The sequence below is a fragment of the Apodemus sylvaticus genome, chromosome 9 (genome assembly GCF_947179515.1).
Source record: "Apodemus sylvaticus chromosome 9, mApoSyl1.1, whole genome shotgun sequence".
Classification (NCBI taxonomy): Eukaryota; Metazoa; Chordata; class Mammalia; order Rodentia; family Muridae; genus Apodemus; species Apodemus sylvaticus.
Genome location: NC_067480.1, coordinates 113,264,461 through 113,283,898, shown reverse-complemented (window position 1 = coordinate 113,283,898; position 19,438 = coordinate 113,264,461). Strand labels below are relative to the sequence as shown.

General features: G+C 38.4%; 1 long non-coding RNA gene across 1 annotated transcript; it reads left to right on the top strand.

Annotated features, from left to right (window-relative positions):
• The first annotated feature begins 16,176 nt into the window (after nt 1-16,176).
• Nucleotides 16,177-18,269, top strand: LOC127692453 (uncharacterized). The gene is made up of 2 exons (XR_007979470.1): nt 16,177-16,256; nt 17,770-18,269. It is a non-coding gene; the product is annotated as an uncharacterized LOC127692453 (long non-coding RNA).
• Nucleotides 18,270-19,438: the final 1,169 nt, after the last annotated feature.

The window sequence follows — 19,438 nt, the reverse complement described above, 5'->3', positions numbered from 1 at the left end:
GTGGGAGGTGGTTAATCACCAGGAAGGATTGGTGCCTCTCTCAAGACAGGGCATTGCAGCTTACCTCCTGGAAGAGTTGGCTGCTTTATGTAATCCTGGACCCTCTTCTCACTTTGGCCTTACGCTTTGCATATGGCTCTGATCTTTGTGATTCTGTGTCTATGCTATGAGGCCTTCACCATGCATGAACATGTGCTGCTGACTTTGCTCTTGAATTCAGAACACTGGGTTGTATAAACCTTTTCCCCCTTCTTTTAATAAAATATCCAGATATAGGCATTTTGTTATAACAACACAAAATGGGCCAAGATGTTCAGAAAGAACATGGTGTTTCCCGTGGCTATGGCAAATAAATAACTTCACTATAAACAATAATGAAGCTGCTGACACATGTTTCTCAATAAGTAGCAAGGTCTTACAGAACTGTCTTTATATATATGTGGTTTGTCACTGACCAAAACATCAGTTCCCAGCATATAACTATTTGTATCTGTGAATAGCTTAATAATGTAACATTTTAAGAATAGGTTATTAGTTAATATCATTATAAAGAAGATATCCGTCCAAGACATTTTATAGATGAGTCCCATAAAAGGTTAAAGAAATAGCTCATTTTTTTCTTTTGCAAAAACTATTCCAATATTAGGTAAACAATTTCTGTAAAAGGTGAGATGGTAAGTATTTTTTGTGGACCAATAAGCAAAAATGAAGATATTTTGTAGCTGTCTATACAAGAGAGACAATGAGTGTTGGCCTGCTGTACTTGCCTGGGATTTCATATGGGATGGGCACTGAAGCCATACTCTATCCTCATAGACCAGATGGACATCTTGACAGTGCTCCATAGAAATGCTTTATGGCCACATGCCATGGCAGCCTCAAACCAGACAGAAGTACTTGGGGAGAGAGACAGCTGTGACACCCAGAGGAAATAGCAGGTAAATATAAGAATAACACCATTAGAACAGTGTTGTCTAAGGCTTGCAAGAGCTGATGGGCTTTTAGCAGCTCAGGCTCACTGACCTCAAAAATATGGCTGGAATAAATTGTTTTTTAAAAACAGTGGGTTTTGAAATACCACAAACAGTGCAACCTTGTTTTGGCTAAGAAAAAAATATATTTGGAAATCATAAAATGTGAGCAGCAAAAATCTGTGGCCTTGGTTTTCCCCATTATTATCATTGTTTCTACTGTCTACTTATCTCCCCCAGTGATTAGCATTTTTCTGGCTGCTGGAGTGTCATGCTAAAACAAATGCAGAAATATAAACTGTGGAGATTTAGACACAGTAGCACAGTGGGCTCATATTCTTGAGCTCTTTAACCACAGGCTCTACGATCCATAGATTAAAAACATTAGGAAAACACATGTTGTCTGACCCAAACACAGACACATTTCTTTTATTGTCATTCCCTGTACAGTAGAGCAAAGCAGCCACTGCTATCACATAGAGCATTCGGCACAAACACTACAGCAATGCTCTACATGCACAGGAAGATGTGTGAGGGTCTCATGCTGACATGACACTGTGCCTTATATACCATATGAATGTATGATATAGATAAACCATATGATTTTATGAATGTAAGATATGAATATGTGTGGAGCTCAGTATCCTCAGTGATCCTCACCACAATCCTCAGTGACTATGCAAAGGAACAGCTATGATTCTAAAAGCTAGGTAAGTAGACCCAAGGTCTTCTCTTGGTAACTATCGGCCTGCGGGCATCTCATGAGGATGAGACAGTATTACACAAGTACACCCTTATCACTCACAACAGTAGTTCAAGGACAGAGAGATCGCTCATAAAGCTGGTAGACGGAGAGGGAGAGGAAGAAAAAGGTCCAGAAACAGTGGGGTCAACTGCAGATTAGCAGAACAGAGAGGCAGTATCCGCAGACTGCATAAACATGAGCTGGCAGATATTGAACTGAAATGATTGAATCCAGAAGGGACAGACAGACAGACAAGACAGGCAGAGGAGGCAACATGGTCTGCAAGCCGAAGAGAGTCACACATTTGTTGACTACCAGAATGAGTAGAGGAGAAGGGCTACTCATTCCAGCACTGATTTGGCCTCGTGCCATATAGGCCCGAGTTTGCCATGGCCTGTGGTCTGAGCCCTCATAACCTGAATAATATATTAACAATGATGGCAAAATCTTTGGAGCAGCTAACTAAAATAGTGATGTGTTTGGATGTGAGATGAGATGCAAAGAGCCTTCAAGCAGAGTCTGGTTGGGCGAGAAATCCTGCCTGGGACCGATGAACACATTCTTTATATGTATGGCGCTATCGCACTGAGTTGCAGCCATATGTATAATTAATATATTTATACTCCTTCCTCACAAGTCCTTTCATGTGTTTGCTATATAAAAACATCCTTTCGCCTGTGTCTGCTTCAGGAACACATTCTTTCAACCTGTCTGCTCCAGCAAAAAATCCTTTGACACAACTAACTTTCCAAAGAAACCAGAAGTTTCTACTTCATATATACATACACACCCACACCCACCCACACCCCCACACACCACTAAAAGGACTATAACTCCACTATGAGAGAGAACACATAAAATTTGTCTTTCTGAGTACCACATTTTACTTAATAAGACACTTATTTTTTTTCTTTATAGCTGACTGAAAGATCATTATGTGTCGATACCACATTTCTTTTATCTGTTTCTTGGTTCTTGGACACGTATGCTGATTTTCCACCTTGTATATTGTGACTAATGCTGCAATAAACTTATATCAAACATGGCTTGGCTGGATTATAAGGCATTTCTCTTTTCAGTTTCTTGTAAAATCAGGTTTCCACAGTGGCTGCATCAGTGTGCACTCTCACCAGCAGCTCATAAAAATTCCCTTTCCCTGTATCTTCACCAGAATTTGTTGCTACTTTTTTGGTGGATGTTTTGATGATGGAAACTCTTGGAGGAGTGAAATAGAATCTCTTTAGTTTTCATGTGCATTTCTCTAATGGCTGAGGATTGAGGCCACCTTTTCATAGTTACTGGTTATTTGTTCTACTTTGTTTGAGAGCTATCTGTTCACTTCATTTGTCAATTTATTAATTTAATTATTTAGTTTGGCATAGCTTTTCCGAGTTCTTAAAATATATTCTAGATATTTATCTCCTGACAGATGTGAAACTAGCTAGCGATGATTATTTTTACCATTCTGGGGCCACTTTCCTCAGCTGGTTGTTTCCTTTGTGGTGCAGAAGCTTTTTAATTTTATAGAATATGATCCCAATAATCAACTATTAATATCATTTCCTGAGTTAATTGAGCCCTTGGCTATTCATATGCCATGTAGCATTTGTCTCTAATACTTTCAGAATATGGAGTCTCAGAGTAAGTCCTGGGTCCATTTTGAATTGATTTTTGTACCAGCTGAGTGATAGAAGAAAATCATTCCTCAATACATGTTGATATAGATTTCCCAGAATCATCTGATGAAGAAACTAGTCTGTTTTGTCTCCATTGTATGTTTTGGAACCTCTATCAAAAATCACTTGCCTGGAACTGCATGGAACTGCATCTTCCATCCTATACCATTAGTGCACATGTTCGGTTTTGTTCCAATACAGTGGGGTTTTTGTTATGTTGGCTCTGTAATCAAATTTGAAATCAAGTATGCTGATATCCCTACCATCATGCTTTTGCTTCCATATTAATTTTAGACTTTATCCCCTGTGAAGAATTTTATTGCAATTTTTAAAGATATAGTTTTTAAGTGTGTGTGTGTGTGTGTGTGTGTGTGTGTGTGTGTGTGTTTGTGTGTATGAGAGTACATTAATGTAAATGTTCTTGGAATTTATTGGCTATGAAGCAGGAATTACAGATGGTTGGGGGCTGCGCCTTGTGGATGCTGAGAGCCATACTGGGATCTCATTGAAGTGGAGTATGGATTCTTAAGTGCTGAACCAGCTATAAAGCCCATATTATTGGAATTTTGGTGGATATTGCAATAAATTTTGCAATGATCACTTCAGTGACATAGCTATTTTCATATTATTTCTGCCATTCCATGAGCATAGGATGTCTTTACAACTTTTAGGGTTTTCAGTTTTATGTTTTAAAGATATGTTTTAAACCCAAAAGTCTTTCACCTTTTTGAAACCAGTATAAGTGACATTTTGTTCCTGATTCCTTTCTTTGTTATTGGTGTGTAGAAGAAAACACTGGTGTGTGTTAACCATTGCCACTATGGATCAGCCTCCAGCACAGCTGCTATCAATCCCTTCCAGTCTTAGCAAATAATCCTACTTTGAGTATCCCAGTTATTTAGAATTTGTTTCACATAAGGTGAGTGCATCTCATACAAAATCATAGCCACTTTAAAATGCCTTAGATCTATCGTTGCTATCAGATGCTGTCCTATTTTGTCATAACCTTGTTCCACACTAACTAGGAAGCATACACTGTATGACTATTGGGAAAGATGGTGGCAATTTCATAATTCCTGGGCTTCTAGTTTGGTTCAAGAAAAATCCCTTTTTTCTCAAAACAGGCTGTTTCATCAGATTGTCCTCCTATTTTTTCAGCTTTTCTTTGACCCAACCACCTTCTAGCATGTTTTTGTTCCCTCTTTCCTCCTGTGGGAAACTCTCATTCTCTTGCTCAGCCACCACCACTGAGCCATTTTTTCCTTTCTTTTCCAGTGCCCGTTGTTTCCCAGAAGTTTCCATCTCTACCTGAAACCCCTCTAGTTGCATCATCAACTATAAGAGAGTAGAATGACCCCTTTTATTTTACCATTTCAGTAAATTTTTTTTGTTTGTCAGGTTTCTTCATTTCTACCCACAATCTTTCCAACTGCTCAGACATTCCTTTAAACTTTTTTGAAAGAAAATATATGGAGAAGAAAAAGAAAAAGAAAAACCAACAGAAACCCCCCTAGAGGAACAAAGCAGGAGATATCACAGCAGTAGTAGCCAAAATAAATTTTTAGTGGCCTCTTGAAAAAAATTATCCATTCCTTTATGTCCTGCCATTTTCTCTACAACATTTGAAATCAAATTTCCTGTTTTTCTTTATGAAAATCTAGATCTAGATCACTAGTTAGTCTTTGCTACTTGTGGATTCTTCTTTTTCCCACCCTTTATTCTTCCAATTTTATTCCCTAACACTGGATAAGACAAAAATAAGGATAGAGGAGAGAGGGATATTAGGAAAAATTCCCTGAATTTAACTTCTTTCTTTTTTGTTTCTTCTTTGTTCAGTGCTACTAACAAACACAACCAATCTCCCCAAATGACCAATAACCATTCACACCTCTTAGGACCCTAGAATTTATACAAGTTCTCAGAATTTCAAATGTCATGCAATCACAGAAATTATTTGCAACTGGCCAAACCATGCTTCTGCTAGAGCAGATGTCCAATCATAGTCAACTGCTGTGGGTGATCTGAAGTCGCCCCACATCCCACATCTGGGATTAACATGAAAGCATATCCTTAAACTATTTCTGTGTTTAAAAAAGCCAAAATTTCAGAATTCTCACTAAAGAAGAGAGAGAGAGAGAGAGAGAGAGAGAGAGAGAGAGAGAGAGAGAGAGAGAGAGAGTTGATTTTTATGTCCTATCCTTGCTGAAACTTTTATCACTTCTAAGAATTTTCTGTCAGTCTTTAGAGTCTCTTAAGTGTAGCATCATATTATCTGTACATAGGGATAATTTGGCTTATTCCTTTTCTATTTATATTCCCTTCCCATTTTAATCTTTCTTTTCTTATTACTCTGGCTAAAGCATCAATAACTATACTGAATAATAGTGGAGAAAGTGGCCACCACCCAGTCCTTTCTGCTGGGGCAGACACTCTAAGCTGGTCTGTTCCAGTGAAGACACCACATCCTAACTGATTCTAGAGGACTCCTGCACTCAGAGCAGTTAAGGACCCACTGCACTCAGCAACTGAGGACCTGCTGCACTCAGAGCAGTTGAGGATCAGCTGTACTCAGAGCAGTTGGACAACAGCTTGCCTGCTCCACTGAAGATCCAACAATCTGAAGGCCTCCCAGAAGATCGACTGCAACCAGGGCAACAGATTAGCACTTCTCTGGCCCTGTGAAGAGCCCCCAGTTGGAAGGCCCCACAGGTGGTCTGCTACTGCCAGGACTGCAGGCCTACCAAGAGACCTACACAACTCAGGAACAAAAGAGGCAGACTCCAGACATTCATCCAGACCAACAAACACCAGGGATATCCAAATGGTGAAAGGCAAGTACAAGGTCATAAGTAACAGAAGCCAATATATGTGGGCATAATCAGAATCCAGTTCTCTCACCACAGCAAGCCCTAACTACAACAACACACCTGAAAATCAGGAAGCTAACTTAAAATCCTATCTCATGAAGATAGGAGAGTCCTTTAAGGTGAATATCAATAACTCACTGAAAACAAAATTCAGGAAAACACAGGTGAAGGAAGTGAATAAAGGGATCCAAGACCTAAAAGTGGAAGTAGAAACAATAAAGAAAACACAAATAGAGGTAAACCTGGAAATGAAAAACCTAGGAAAGAACTCAGGACTTACAGATATAAGTATCACCAACAGAATACAAGAGATAGAAGAGAGAATCTCAGGTGTAGAAGATACTGTAGAAGAGATTGACACAACTGTCAAAAAATTTTAAAACATACAAAACTCCTTACTGAAAGCATCCAAGAAATTCAGGACACAATGAAAAGACCAAATCTAAGAATAATCAGAATAGAGGAGAACAAAGGTTCCCAGATCAAAGGACCTGAAAATGTCTTCAACAAAATCACAGAAGAAAACTTCCCCAACCTAAAGAAAAAGATAGCCATAAAGGTTCAAATGCCTACAGAACACCAAAAAAAAAAAAAAAAAAAAAAAAAAGACCAGAAAAGAAAATCCTCTAATCCCATAATAATCAAAACACTAGATGCACAGAACAAAAAAAGAATATTAAAAGGTGCAAGGGAAAAGGGCCAAGTAATATATAAAGGTAGACCTATCAGAATTACACCAGACTTCTCTACAGAGACTATGAAAACCATAAGAGCATGTCAGAGATCATGCCGATTCTAAGAGAACACAAATGCCAGCCCAGACTACTATTCCCAGCAAAACTCTCAATCACCATAGATGGGGAAACCAAAATATTCCATAACAAAATCAAATTCAAATAATATCTATCAACCAATCCAACCTTACAGAGGATCCTAGAAGGAAAACTCCAACACAAGGAAGGTACCTGCACCAAAGAAAGGACAAGATATTAAGCATCTCACAACAAAGCCAAAAGGAGAGAACTACAAGCACATAAAGCCACCTACAAAAAACAAACATATCAAGAACCAACAGTCATCTCTCTTTAATATCTTTGAATATTAATGACTCAACTCACCTACAAAAAGGCATAAGCTAGCTACCTGACTGGATACACAAACAAAATCAAGCATTTTGCTGCATACAAGAAACATACCTCAATAACAAAGACAGACACTATCTCAGAGTAAAAGGATAGGAGAAGGTCTTCCAAGCAAATGGTCCTAGGAAACAAACAGGAGTTGTCATCCTAATATCCAATAAAATAGACTTTCAATGAAAAGTTATCAAGCATGATGAAGAAGGACACTTTATATTCATCAAGGGGAAAATCCACCAAGAGAAAGTCTCAATTCTGAACATCTATGCCCCAAATGCAAGAGTAACCATATTCATAAAAGAAACTTTACTAAAGCTTAAAACACACATTGAACCCCACACAATAATAGTGGGAGACTTCAACAGCCCATTCTCACCAATAGAAAGGTTATTGAAACAAAAACTAAACAGAGACACAGTAAGACTAAGAAAAGTTATGAACAAATGGCTTTAACAGACATCTATAGAACATTTCACCCTAAAACAAAAGAATGCATCTTCTTCTCAGCACCTCATGGTACTTTCTCCAAAACTGACCATATAATTGGTCATAAAATGACCCTCAACCAGTACATGAAGACTGAAATAATCCCATGCATCCTATCAGATCACCATGTCCTAAGGAAGGTCTTTAATAACAGCCAAAACTACAGAAATCCCACATACGGGTGGAAACTAAACAACTCTTTACTCAATGATAACTTGGTCAGGGAAAAAAATAAATTAAAGACTTCCTGGAATTTAATGAAAATATGGACACATCATACCCAAACTAATGGGACACAGTGAAAGCAGTGCTAAGAGGGAAGTTCATAGCACTTAGTGCTCTGGTAAAGAAACTGGAGAGATCTTACACTAACTTAACAGTGCACTTGAGAACTCTAGAACAAAATGAAGCAAACTCACCCAAGTGGAGTAGAGGGCAGGATAGAGTCAAACTCAGGCCCAAAATCAACCAAATAGAAACAAAGAAAACAATACAAAGAATCAACAAAACCAGAAGCTGGTTCTTTGAGAGAATCAAGAAGATAAACTCCTAGCCCAACTAACTAAAGGGCCAAGAAGCAGTATCCAAATTAGCAAAATCAGAAATAAAAAGGGAGTCATAACAACAGAAATTGAAGAAATTCAAAAAAGCATCAGATCCTACTATAAAAGCCTATGCTAAACAAAACTGGAAAATCTAGATGAAATGGAATGAGAGCACTCCTAGGAGACCAGCTCTCTCCTGGAGGGACTTGTGTACAGAGGCCTGTAGAACAGCCTTAGCTACTGGGTGCAGATCCAAGGTTTTCATTTTTAAGGGATGCTGAATTTTGTTAAAGGCCATTGCATTATCTATTGATATAATCATTTATTGTGCATTTTTGCATTATGGTCATTAGGGAGATTGTCCTGTGATTTTGTTTCTTTGTTGTGTTTGTATCCTGAATTTGTATTGGAGTAAATTCTGCTTTTGTAAAATGAGTTTGGTAGGTATATTACTAACTTGTCTCACTGCTATGACAAAGTATCTGATAAAACAACTTAAAGTCCTTCCTGGAGCAGAAATTGAGACAGTTGTTCACATTGTCTTGATAGCTAGATCAGAGAGTAATGAAGAATGATAATCAGTTATTCCGTTATGCTAGGACTTTGGCCATGGAAATTGCTACCCGCACTTAGGATGGATCCTTTCAGCTCAAGTGACCAAATCTAGAAACTCCCTCACAGATATGTCCAAAGGTTTGCTTCATGGAGATTCTAAATCCTAAGATGTCAATCAAGATTAGGTGCCTCAGCTTTTCTTCAATTTCCACTGGAGGATTAGTTTGAAGATAGCTGAACAATTTTTCTTTAACAGTCATAGAAAATATATCAGAGAACACACTCTGACCCTGGGCATTTTACATGTGAGATACAGTTCATTACTGCTCCAATATCACTGCTTGTAATAGATCTGTTCATTTCATAGATCATACATGTGCAGAAATCTACCAATTTCTTTTAAGTTTTTAAAAATTTATTAGAACATAGATTTTTTTTCAAAGTATGCACTAATGATCCTCAGAGTTTTATAGTTAGGAATTCATCTCCATTTTTTGTTAATTCTGGTCAGTTCTGACCTTCTTTTGGTTATAGGTTTGTTAACCTCATTTATTGTCTTAAAGAACAAGCCCTTTCTTTCATTGATTCTTATCTTCTTTTCATTCAATTTAATTACCTTCTGCCCTGATCTTCATTACTTATTTTCATCCATTGATTTTTTTGGTTTGGCTTACTCTTGTTTATCTAAGACTTTTAGGTGCATCATTATTTATTTAAGTTCTCTCTGATTTTTTAAACATAGACATTTGCAGCTATAAACTTTCTTCTTGTAATTCCTTTCATTATAAGCTGCAGGACTTTGTATCTTGTGTTTTCATTTTTCATTTGATTATAGATTTTAAAAAATTTCCTCCTGATTTTCTTCATTCAATGGTATACATATCTTTCAGTCTTCATGAGTTTGTACCCTTCACTGAGGGCAGTACTATCCTTAGGTAGGGGCTCTTGGGCTATATAAGAAAGATATATAAGAATGTGAAGCCAAAAGCAAGCCAGTAAGCAACATTCCTCCACAGTGTCTGTTCTGAGCCACTGCCTTGACTATCTTAATCTGCTTCCTTCAGTGAGGAAGTACAGTCTGTAAAATAAAATGAACCCTTTCCTCCCCAAGCTGTTTTTGTCAGAGTTATTTATCACAGCAACAGAAACACTCACTAGAACATTGTTACACTTTCTAAAATTGTCATTCTTTGGTTGCCACTAAAATTCCAGTGCCTTTTGGACAGCATGCCCTCAGAGAATAGCTGCTCTCCCTGAAGATTACCGTCGTCAGTAAGTAAGTGTCCTCTGCTGTCTTCCTCTTCCTGAAAATACCATTGTTTTTGCAGAACATCATCCAACATTTTCTTCTTGAATATTATTGTTGTTGCTGTTGTTCATAGGATCCAAAATGTTAATGAAAGTGAATCATTATTGCCAGTGTCTTTTTTTTTTTTTTTTTTAAGGAAACAGAAATCTTCCTGGTGAGGAACAAAAAGAGTTCAGGACAATGTAGGCTAACGGAATGAGCAGTCTAGATAGAGTGCAGAGGTTTGCCACAAGGCTAAGGCCAGACACAAGGTAGTACTGGTAGACCAAAGAGCACAAAGCACAGTCAGGAACAGCCTAGGAGCTACTCTTACCTTTTCCTTCTTATTTATGTACATCAAATGGACCCTCATCAAATCAACCTGGAATGGCTTTATGAACCTTTTGACATCAGAAATTACTGAACAAACACAATGTTTTGATATGTAAACACTGAGAGGCTGGTCAATATAGGATATTTGATTTGACTTGATCATATCTCAGATGGGCAAATAGCACATTTACACTAACTGTATCTAGTGGGTTTTGGCAAGATGGCCATTTTAACTATATTAATCCTGCCAATCCAAGAGCATGGAAGATTTTTCCATTTTCTGAGGCCTTCTTCAATTTCCTTCTTCAGAGACCTGAAGTTCTTATCATGCAGATCTTTCACTTGTTTGATTAGAGTCACACCAAGATACTTTATGTTGTTTGTGGCTATTGTGAAGGGTGTGATTTCCCTACTTTCTTTCTCAGCCTGCTTATCCTTTGAGGATAGGAAGGCTACTGATTTGCTTGGGTTGATTTTATAACCAGCCACTTTGCTGAAGTTGTTTATCAGCTGTAGTTCTCTAGTGGAGATTTTTGTGTTTTTTAAGTATACTATCATATCATTTGCAAATAGTGATAATTTGATTTCTTTCTTTCCAATTTGTATCCTTTTGACCTTCTTTTGTTGTCTAATTGCTCTAGTTAGAACTTCAAGTACTATATTGAATAAATATGGAGAGAGAGGGCAGCCTTGACTGGTCCCTGATTTTAGTGGAATTGCTTCAAGTTCCTCTCCATTTAGTTTGATAGTGGATACTGGTTTGCTGTATATTGCTTTTACTATGTTTAGGTATGGCCTTGAATTCATGTTCTTTCCAAGACTCTTAACATGAAAGGCTCCTAAATTTTGTCAAATGCTTTTTCAGCATCTAATGAAATGATCATGTGCTTTTTTTTCTTTGAGTTTGTTTATGTAGAAGAATTACATTGATGGATTGATGAATTGAACCATCCCTGGATCCCTGTGACCTACTTGATCATTGTGAATGATCATTTTGATGTGTTCTTGGATTTGGTTGGCAAGAATTTTATTGAGTGTTTTTGCATCAATATCCATTGGTCTGATGTTCTCTCTCTTTGTTGGATCTTTGTGTGGTTTTGGTATCCGCAAAATTGTGGCTTCATAGAACGAGATGGGTAGTGTTCCTTCTGTTTCTATTTTGTGGAATAGTTTGAAGCATATTGGTGTTAGGTTTTCTTTGAAGGTCTGACAGAATTCTGCACTAAAACCATCTGGTACTGGTTTTTTTGGGGGTGGTGGTGGTGGAGACTGTCAATGACCACTTCTATTTCATTAGGGGTTATAGGACCATTTAGATGGTCTATATGATCCTGATTTAACTTTGGTATTTGGTATCTGTCTAGGAAATTGTCCATTTCATCCAGATTTTCCAGTTGTGTTGAGTATAGGCTTTTGTAGTAGGATATGGTAAGTTTTGAATTTCCTCAGTTTCTGTTATTATTTCTTCCCTTTCATTTCTGATTTTGTTAATTTGGATACTGACTCTGTGCCCTCTGGTTAGTCTGGCTAAAGGTTTATCTATCTTGTTGAATTTCTCAAAGAATCATCTCCCGGTTTTGTTGATTCTTTATATAGTTCTTTTTGTTTCTACTTGGTTGATTTCAGCCCTGAGTCTGATGATTTCTTGCCTTCTAACTTCTTTCTATTCTAAAGCTTTCAGGTGTGCTGCTTAACTGCTAGTGTATGCTCTCTCCAGCTTTTTTTTTTTCCTTTTGAGGCACTCAGAGCACTGCTTTCATTGTGCCCCCAAAATTTGGGTATGTTGTGCCTTCATTTTCATTAAATTCTAAAAAGTCTTTGATTTCTTTCCTTATTTCTTCTTTGACCAAGGTATCACTGAGTAGAGCATTGTTCAGCTTCCATGTGTATGTGGGCTTTCTGTTGTTTTTGTTGCTATTGAAGACCACTCTTACTCCATAGTGATATGATAGGAGGCATTGAAATAATTCAATCTTCTTATGTTGATGTCTGTTTTGTGGCCAATCATATGGTCAGTTTTGGAGAAGGTACATTGAGGTGTTGAGAAGAAGGTATATTCTTTTGATTTATAATGAAATGTTCTATAGATATCTATTGAATCCCTTTGGCTCAAAACTTCTGTTAGTTTTACAGTGTTGTCTCTTTAATTTGTGTTTCCCTGATCTGTCCATTGAGGGGAGTGGGGTGTTGAAGTCACCCACAATTATTGTGTGTGGTGCAATGTGTGCTTTAAGCTTTAGTAAAGTTTCTTTTATGAATGAGGGTGCCCTTGTATTTGGAGCATAGATGTTTAGATTGAGAGTTCTTCTTGATAGATTTTTTCCTTTGATGAGTATAAAGTGTCCTTCTGTGTCTTTTTTGATGACTTTAGGTTGAAAGTCTATTTTATTGGATATTAGAATGGCTACTCCAGCTTGTTTTCCGGGACCATTTGCTTGGAAAACTGTTTTCCAACCTTTTACTTTGAGGTAGTGTTTGTCTTTAATTCTGAGTTGCATTTTCCTCTATGCAGCAAAATGTTGGGTGTTGTTTATGAACAGTCTATTAGTCTATTTTTTTATTGTGGAATTGAGTCCCTTGATGTTAAGAGATATTAAGGTATAGTGATTGTTACTTCCTGGTAATTTTTATGTTTGTGTGGTTATCTTCTTTTGGGTTTGTTGAAAAAAGATTAATTTCTTGTTTTTTCTACACCTTTTGTTGGTGTTTTTCATTCATTATCCTTTGAAGGGCTGGATTTGTGGAAAGAAATTGTAAATTTATTTTTGAAATGGAATATCTTGGTTTCTCCAACTATGGTAATTGAGAGATTTGCTGGATATAGCAGTCTGGGTTGGCATTTGTGTTCCTTAGGGTCTGCATGACATCTGCCCAGGCTCTTCTGGCTTTCATAGTCTCTGCTGAGAAGTCTGGTGTAATTCTGATAGGACTACCTTTATAAGTTACTTGACCGTTTTCTTTTACTGCTTTTAATATTCTTTCTTTGCTTAGTACATTTAGCATTTTAATTATTATGTGCTGGGAGGAATTTCTTTTCTGGTCAAATCTATTTGGAGTTCTGTAGGCTTCTTGTATGCTCATGGATATCTCTTTCTTTGGGTTATGGAAGTTTGCTTCTATAATTTTGTTGAAGGAATTTACTGGCCCTTTAAGTTGGAAATCTTCACTCTCTTCTATACCTATAATCCTTAGGTTTGGTCTTCTCATTTTGTCTTGGATTTCCTGGAGGTTTTTTGTCAGGAGCTTTTTGCATTTTACATTTTCTTTGATTGTTGTGTCAATGCTTTCTATGGTATCTTCTGCATCTGAGATTCTCTCTTCTATCTCTTGTATTCTGTTGTTGATGCTTGGATCCATGACTCCTGACTTTTTTTCCTAGGTTTTCTACATCCAGAGTTGTTTCTCTTTGTGATTTATTTATTGTTTCTACCTCCATTTTTAGATTGTGGATGGTTTTCTTCAATTCCTTCACGTGTTTTATTATGTTTTCCTATAGTTCTTTATGGGCTTCTCCCTGTTTACTTGTGTTCTCCTGTATTTCTTTAAAGGAGTGATTTATGTTCTTCTTCAAGCCTTCTAACAGCATCATGAGCTGTGATTTTAAATCCAAATCTTGCTTTTCTGGTGTGTTGGGCTATCCAGGACTTGCTGTTGTGGGAGAGTTGGGTTCAGATGGTGCCATATTGCTTTGATTTCTGTTAGTAATGTTCCTATGTTTGCATTTTACAGTACAGAGCCATATTGGGGCAGCCTAGCACATGCTTTGACATTGGTCAAGGACAATCCCTGGCTAGGGGCAGGAATCTGCCACTAAGGCATAATAGGGAAGTAGGTTAAAGCAGGAATTTTTTTTTTTTTTTTTTTTTAATTTTCATGTTGGCTTGGCAATGTGTTTAACTTGAAAGTCTTATGTTGGTGAATTCTTATTTTCTATATAATCTAATATTCAATTTGTTTGCCATAATCACTTTGGATTTGCTGACAGAAGCCTCTTGAGAAGAGCAGTGTGATCTTTTGAGTCCAAGTACAGAATTCCTTAAAAATCCTTGGCATATGTTTGAACTTCAGCTTCCTCTTTGTTTGTTTGTTTTGTTTTGCTTGTTTTTTTGAGACAGGGTTTCTCTGAGTAGCACTGGGTGTCCTGGAACTCACTCTGTACACCAGACTGTTCTCGAACTCAAAAATCTGCCTGCCTCCACCTCCCAAGTGCTGGGATTAAAGGCATGAGTCACCACTGCCCGGCCCCAGCTTCCTCTTCTAACCACAAATTACAGATACCCTTCAATTGTTCAAGAAGTAATGAGACAACATCATGTGTAACATATCCAGTAGACACTCTATATATGGCTATATACATCCAAATGAGAAGAGCAAGGTTTAGGCTCAGAATCCAAAGCACCAAGCTTCAAGATGATTCCAGTTAGTTAGAGGTTTCCCTCACAGTGAGGGGATAACTGTGTATTGAGATGTGGATAGTCAGGGGCCATGCCCTGATTTATCAATCCATTGTTTATTATGAGGGAGATGACTAGTAAAGCAGGAATTTTTATCCTAGGGTGGAGAAGCTCAGTGAAGGTTAAGCTCATTGTTCCTCCAGATCTAGGAATTCCTGAATTAAGCAGGTGACCCACCCAGCTGCTGGAGCAGTTGAGACAAGAACCTCCAGGAGAAGCTAGACAACTTCCAACCGGAACTCAACCTGGAGTCTGGGGGGAAGGGTTTGCCCAAACTGTTAAAAGGTCTGACCGCCATTAAAGTTTTGGCCTTGACCAGTGAAACCACTATGGCCCTCCTTTCTTTTTTGTCCTGGCCCTCCTTTCTTTTCGCCCCTTCATCATCCATCCCTCAGCTTCTGTTCCAGCAACCCAGTTGGTAATAGCTGTAGGCAGCTATGGAATACGACATTTTACCATCATGTTTTCTCTGCTGTTAGTTGGTCCTGCTGTCACTGGCTGATGCTTGTCCCTTCTGTGTGCCTGCTAGCCTATCTCAGCACCCCTTGGGTGCAGGTGGGTCCCTGGCAGACCAAGTCCCAAATGATCTTACTTTCTGCTTGTTCTCTGCTTTCCTGGCTATAACAGCCTGCTCAGTTGCAGGAATGAAGATGGTGGCCTCACCTCTTAACGAGGGACTCCCTCCAGGGCAGATGTCCCCTGGCAGACTAGGTGCACAGAGGGCTGTGGCGGGCTGCCAAGCTCCTGGGTGCAGGTGGTGCCCTGGAACACAGTGTCCCAAGCGGATCTTACACTCTGGTGTTTCCTGAGTACCTGGCTGCATCTGTCTGCTCAGTCACAGGAGCAAAGATGGTGGCCTCACCTCTAAACACAGGACTGGAAAGGCACTTTTTAAAACGATGTGGAAATGCTTTACATCTCAGCCTTGCAAGTGTGTTCCAGAGAAACTTGATCAAATGGACCTGAAACTCACAGAGATCCGCTTGCCTCTGTATCCCAAGTGCTGTATTTAAAGGGGTGTACTATTATAATACCTGGCAGTTATTGTATTTTAGAATTTCACATTGGACTAACTGTATACTGTTTTAAATATTCCAGGGGTCATCTTGACGTGAACCGAAGGAACAATATGGTTGTAGCAGACCTTATTGGTGAATTGAAGACAGATCTGTCTGAGACTGGAATCATCAACTATTTGTAAGGAGTTTGTGATGGTTAGTGATCTTTAACAGTTGTATTCTAAATAATTTAGAATAGCAAAATCAAACTTTATTTTCTTAAGTGAAGTAAGAAAGACAATTCAGCATAAATTTACTTCTGTGTGGAGTCTACCGACATCACTGACCTTCTAGAAGTTGAGACTGGAACAGTTGTCAGGGGCCAGTAACAGGGATAGAAGCATAGGAAAGACTGACTAATGACTATGGAGTTGTAGTTGAATAGAAGAAACAAATCCTAGTGCTCTATTACACCATAAGGTGCCAGTAGGTAAGCACGAGGTATTGCTTATATTCAAGAAGTAAGCAGAATATGTGTATGTGTAGTGTTAATGATTGATCCCAGTGCCTCATACATCTTAAGCAAGTACTCTACTGTTGAGCCACACATTTTACTCTCCTTTTAGTCTTTATCTTAATACTTGTACTCATTGAGTCACCCAGTGTAGTTTAGAACTTTTAATTCTCCCTCATTAATCTCCCAAGTTTGCACCGAAAAATCTGGCTGAGAATAGTTTTTTGGTTTTTGTTTTTTTTTTCCACAAAGAGATGGGTATAAGGGAGAGAGAGATACATGTAGTGGTTTGAATATTATTGGCCCACAGAAGTAGCATCATTAAGATGTGTGGCTTTATTGGCGAACGTGTACCCTTGTTAGAAGGAAGTGTCACTGCAGAGGCAGAGATTTTAGGTCTCATATGTATTCTCAAGTCTGGTTAGTGTGGAAGAGACTCTCTTGGCTGCCTGTGGAAGACAATCTTCTGTCTGCCTTCAGATCAAGCTGTAGAACTCTCAGATTGTTCTCCAACACCATGTCTGCCCACAGTTTGCCATGCTTCCTGTCATGATGACAATGGACTGAAACTCTGAAATTGTAAGCCAATCTCAATTAAATGTTTGCCTTTCTAAGAATTGCTTTGGTCATGGTATCTATTCACAGCAATAAAACCCAAACTAGGATAATATGTTTACCATATATAACCCTTATCTGTACTAAAACATCACATGCTATTCCATAAATGAGTGCACTTATATCGAGCAAAATTTATACACACCACACACACACACACACACACACACACATAATGTTTGATTGTTTTTTTAAAATCATGAGAGGTTACCCTGGTGAATCTGTCATGCTATTTTTTTAAATCTCATTTTACTTCATTATATATGTTATTCATTTCTCATAGGAGAAAGCTGCATACATGCAGGCAGGCAGACAGGGGAGAATTGAGATCATTATGCTCCAAGCTCAAGTAGGCCACTCCATACTTTGTGTGGGGTTATTTCTGTTTTGTTTTAGCTTCTGGAGCCTTCCTGGAGGGAAAGTCTTTAAGAGTGAGTAGAGTTAGGGAGAGCCCCAGCAGGGAGACTGGAGGTTCTACTGTAGAGAATAAGAAGGCAGAAAAAATCTGCTTCTTGACTTGCGGGTGTGTGGGGTGTGTGTCAGGCATTGACAGATGGCTTCCTCTCTTCCTCTTTTAAATAAGGTTGAATAAGAAGATCATGAAGTAAATAATAATCTATGCAAGAAGGCTCTTTGGGGTTTGAGCAAGTCCTAAAGGATCATCTACTGAAGTTTTTACCAAGAAGGTATCACATCTGAAACTGTCTTTCCATAAAGTTGCCCTACCACTAAACCACCAACCAAAGAGTACACATGGAGGGATCCATGGCTCCAGCTGCTTATCTAGCAGAGGATGGCCTTGTTGGACATTAAAGGGAGGAGAGGTCCTTGGTCCTGAGAAGGCTCGATGCACCAGTATAGGGGAATGCCAAGACAGAGAAGCAGGAGTGGATGGGTTGGTGAGCAGGAGTAGCGGGGGATGGGATAGGGTGTTTTCGGAGGGGAAAACAGGAAAAGGAATAACATTTGAAATGTAAATAAAGAAAATATCTAATTAAAAAAGAATCAAATAAGATAGTTAATATCAGAAATTGTGAAAGTGATAAACATTAAAAAGTATGCAAATAGATAATTAGCAATGAACTATATGCATGTGTTCCATAATGATTATATATATTTTGGGGGTCTGTTTCTTTTTTATACATGGTTTCATTGTATATGTCAAGATTTGTGTATAGGAAAGTGTTTACCACCCAGCCTAATACTTATTTCTCTTAAGAGAAATTAAATCTTTCTTAAAAATGGATTGAAATTTTTCCACAAAATAACAAATATAAGGAGATATCTTTCAAAATGAGCAAAGATGCTTTGAACTTTGAATAATAATATAAGAATGCATACTACATGCATATGTAACAGTAAACCATCTCTTCACTCTCTTATGATTGGGAAAGAGGATATACTATGTACAAAATACACACAGACACACACACACACACACACACACATGCGTTTGTGTGTGTGTGTGTGTGTGTGTCTGTGTGTGTGTGTGCGCGTGTGTCTGTGTGTGTGTGTATGTATATATATGCAGAATCATATCTGCAAATACCAATCCCAGACATTATTGCTGATTCCAAGAAGCACTTGCTGACAGGATGTTGGTATTGCTGTCTCCTAAGAGGTTCTGCAAGAGCCTGACCAATATAGATGTGGATGCATGCAACCAACCATAGGACGTGGTGCAGAGATCCCAATGAAGAAGTTAGGGCTGAAGGTGTTTGCAACCCCATGGGGAGGTCAACAATATCAACCAACCAGACCCCCCAAGGCTCCCAGGGACTAAATCACCAACCAGAGTACACATGGGGAAACCCATGGCTCCAGCAGCATGTGTAGCAGAGAATGGTTTTATCTTGTATCAATGGGAAGAAAGGCCCTTGGTCTTGTGAAAGTTCGATACATAGGGGAATGTATATGTTTACCAGACATAGTGTCTGGGATTGGTATCTGTAGATGGGATTCTGCGTGCGTGCGTGCGTGCGTGAGTGTGTGCGTGTGTGTCTCTGTGTCTGTGTGTGTGTGTGTGTATGTGTCTGTGTGTGTGTGTGTGTGTGTGTGTATTCTGTACATAGTATATCCTCTTTCCCAATCATAAGAGAGTGAAGAGATGGATTACTGTTCCGTTTGCATGTAGCATGCTTTCTCATATTATTATTCAATGTGCAAAGCATCTTTGCTCATTTTGAAAGATATCTCCTTATATTTGCTATTTTGTGGAAAAATTTCAACCCATTTCTAAGAAAGATTTAATT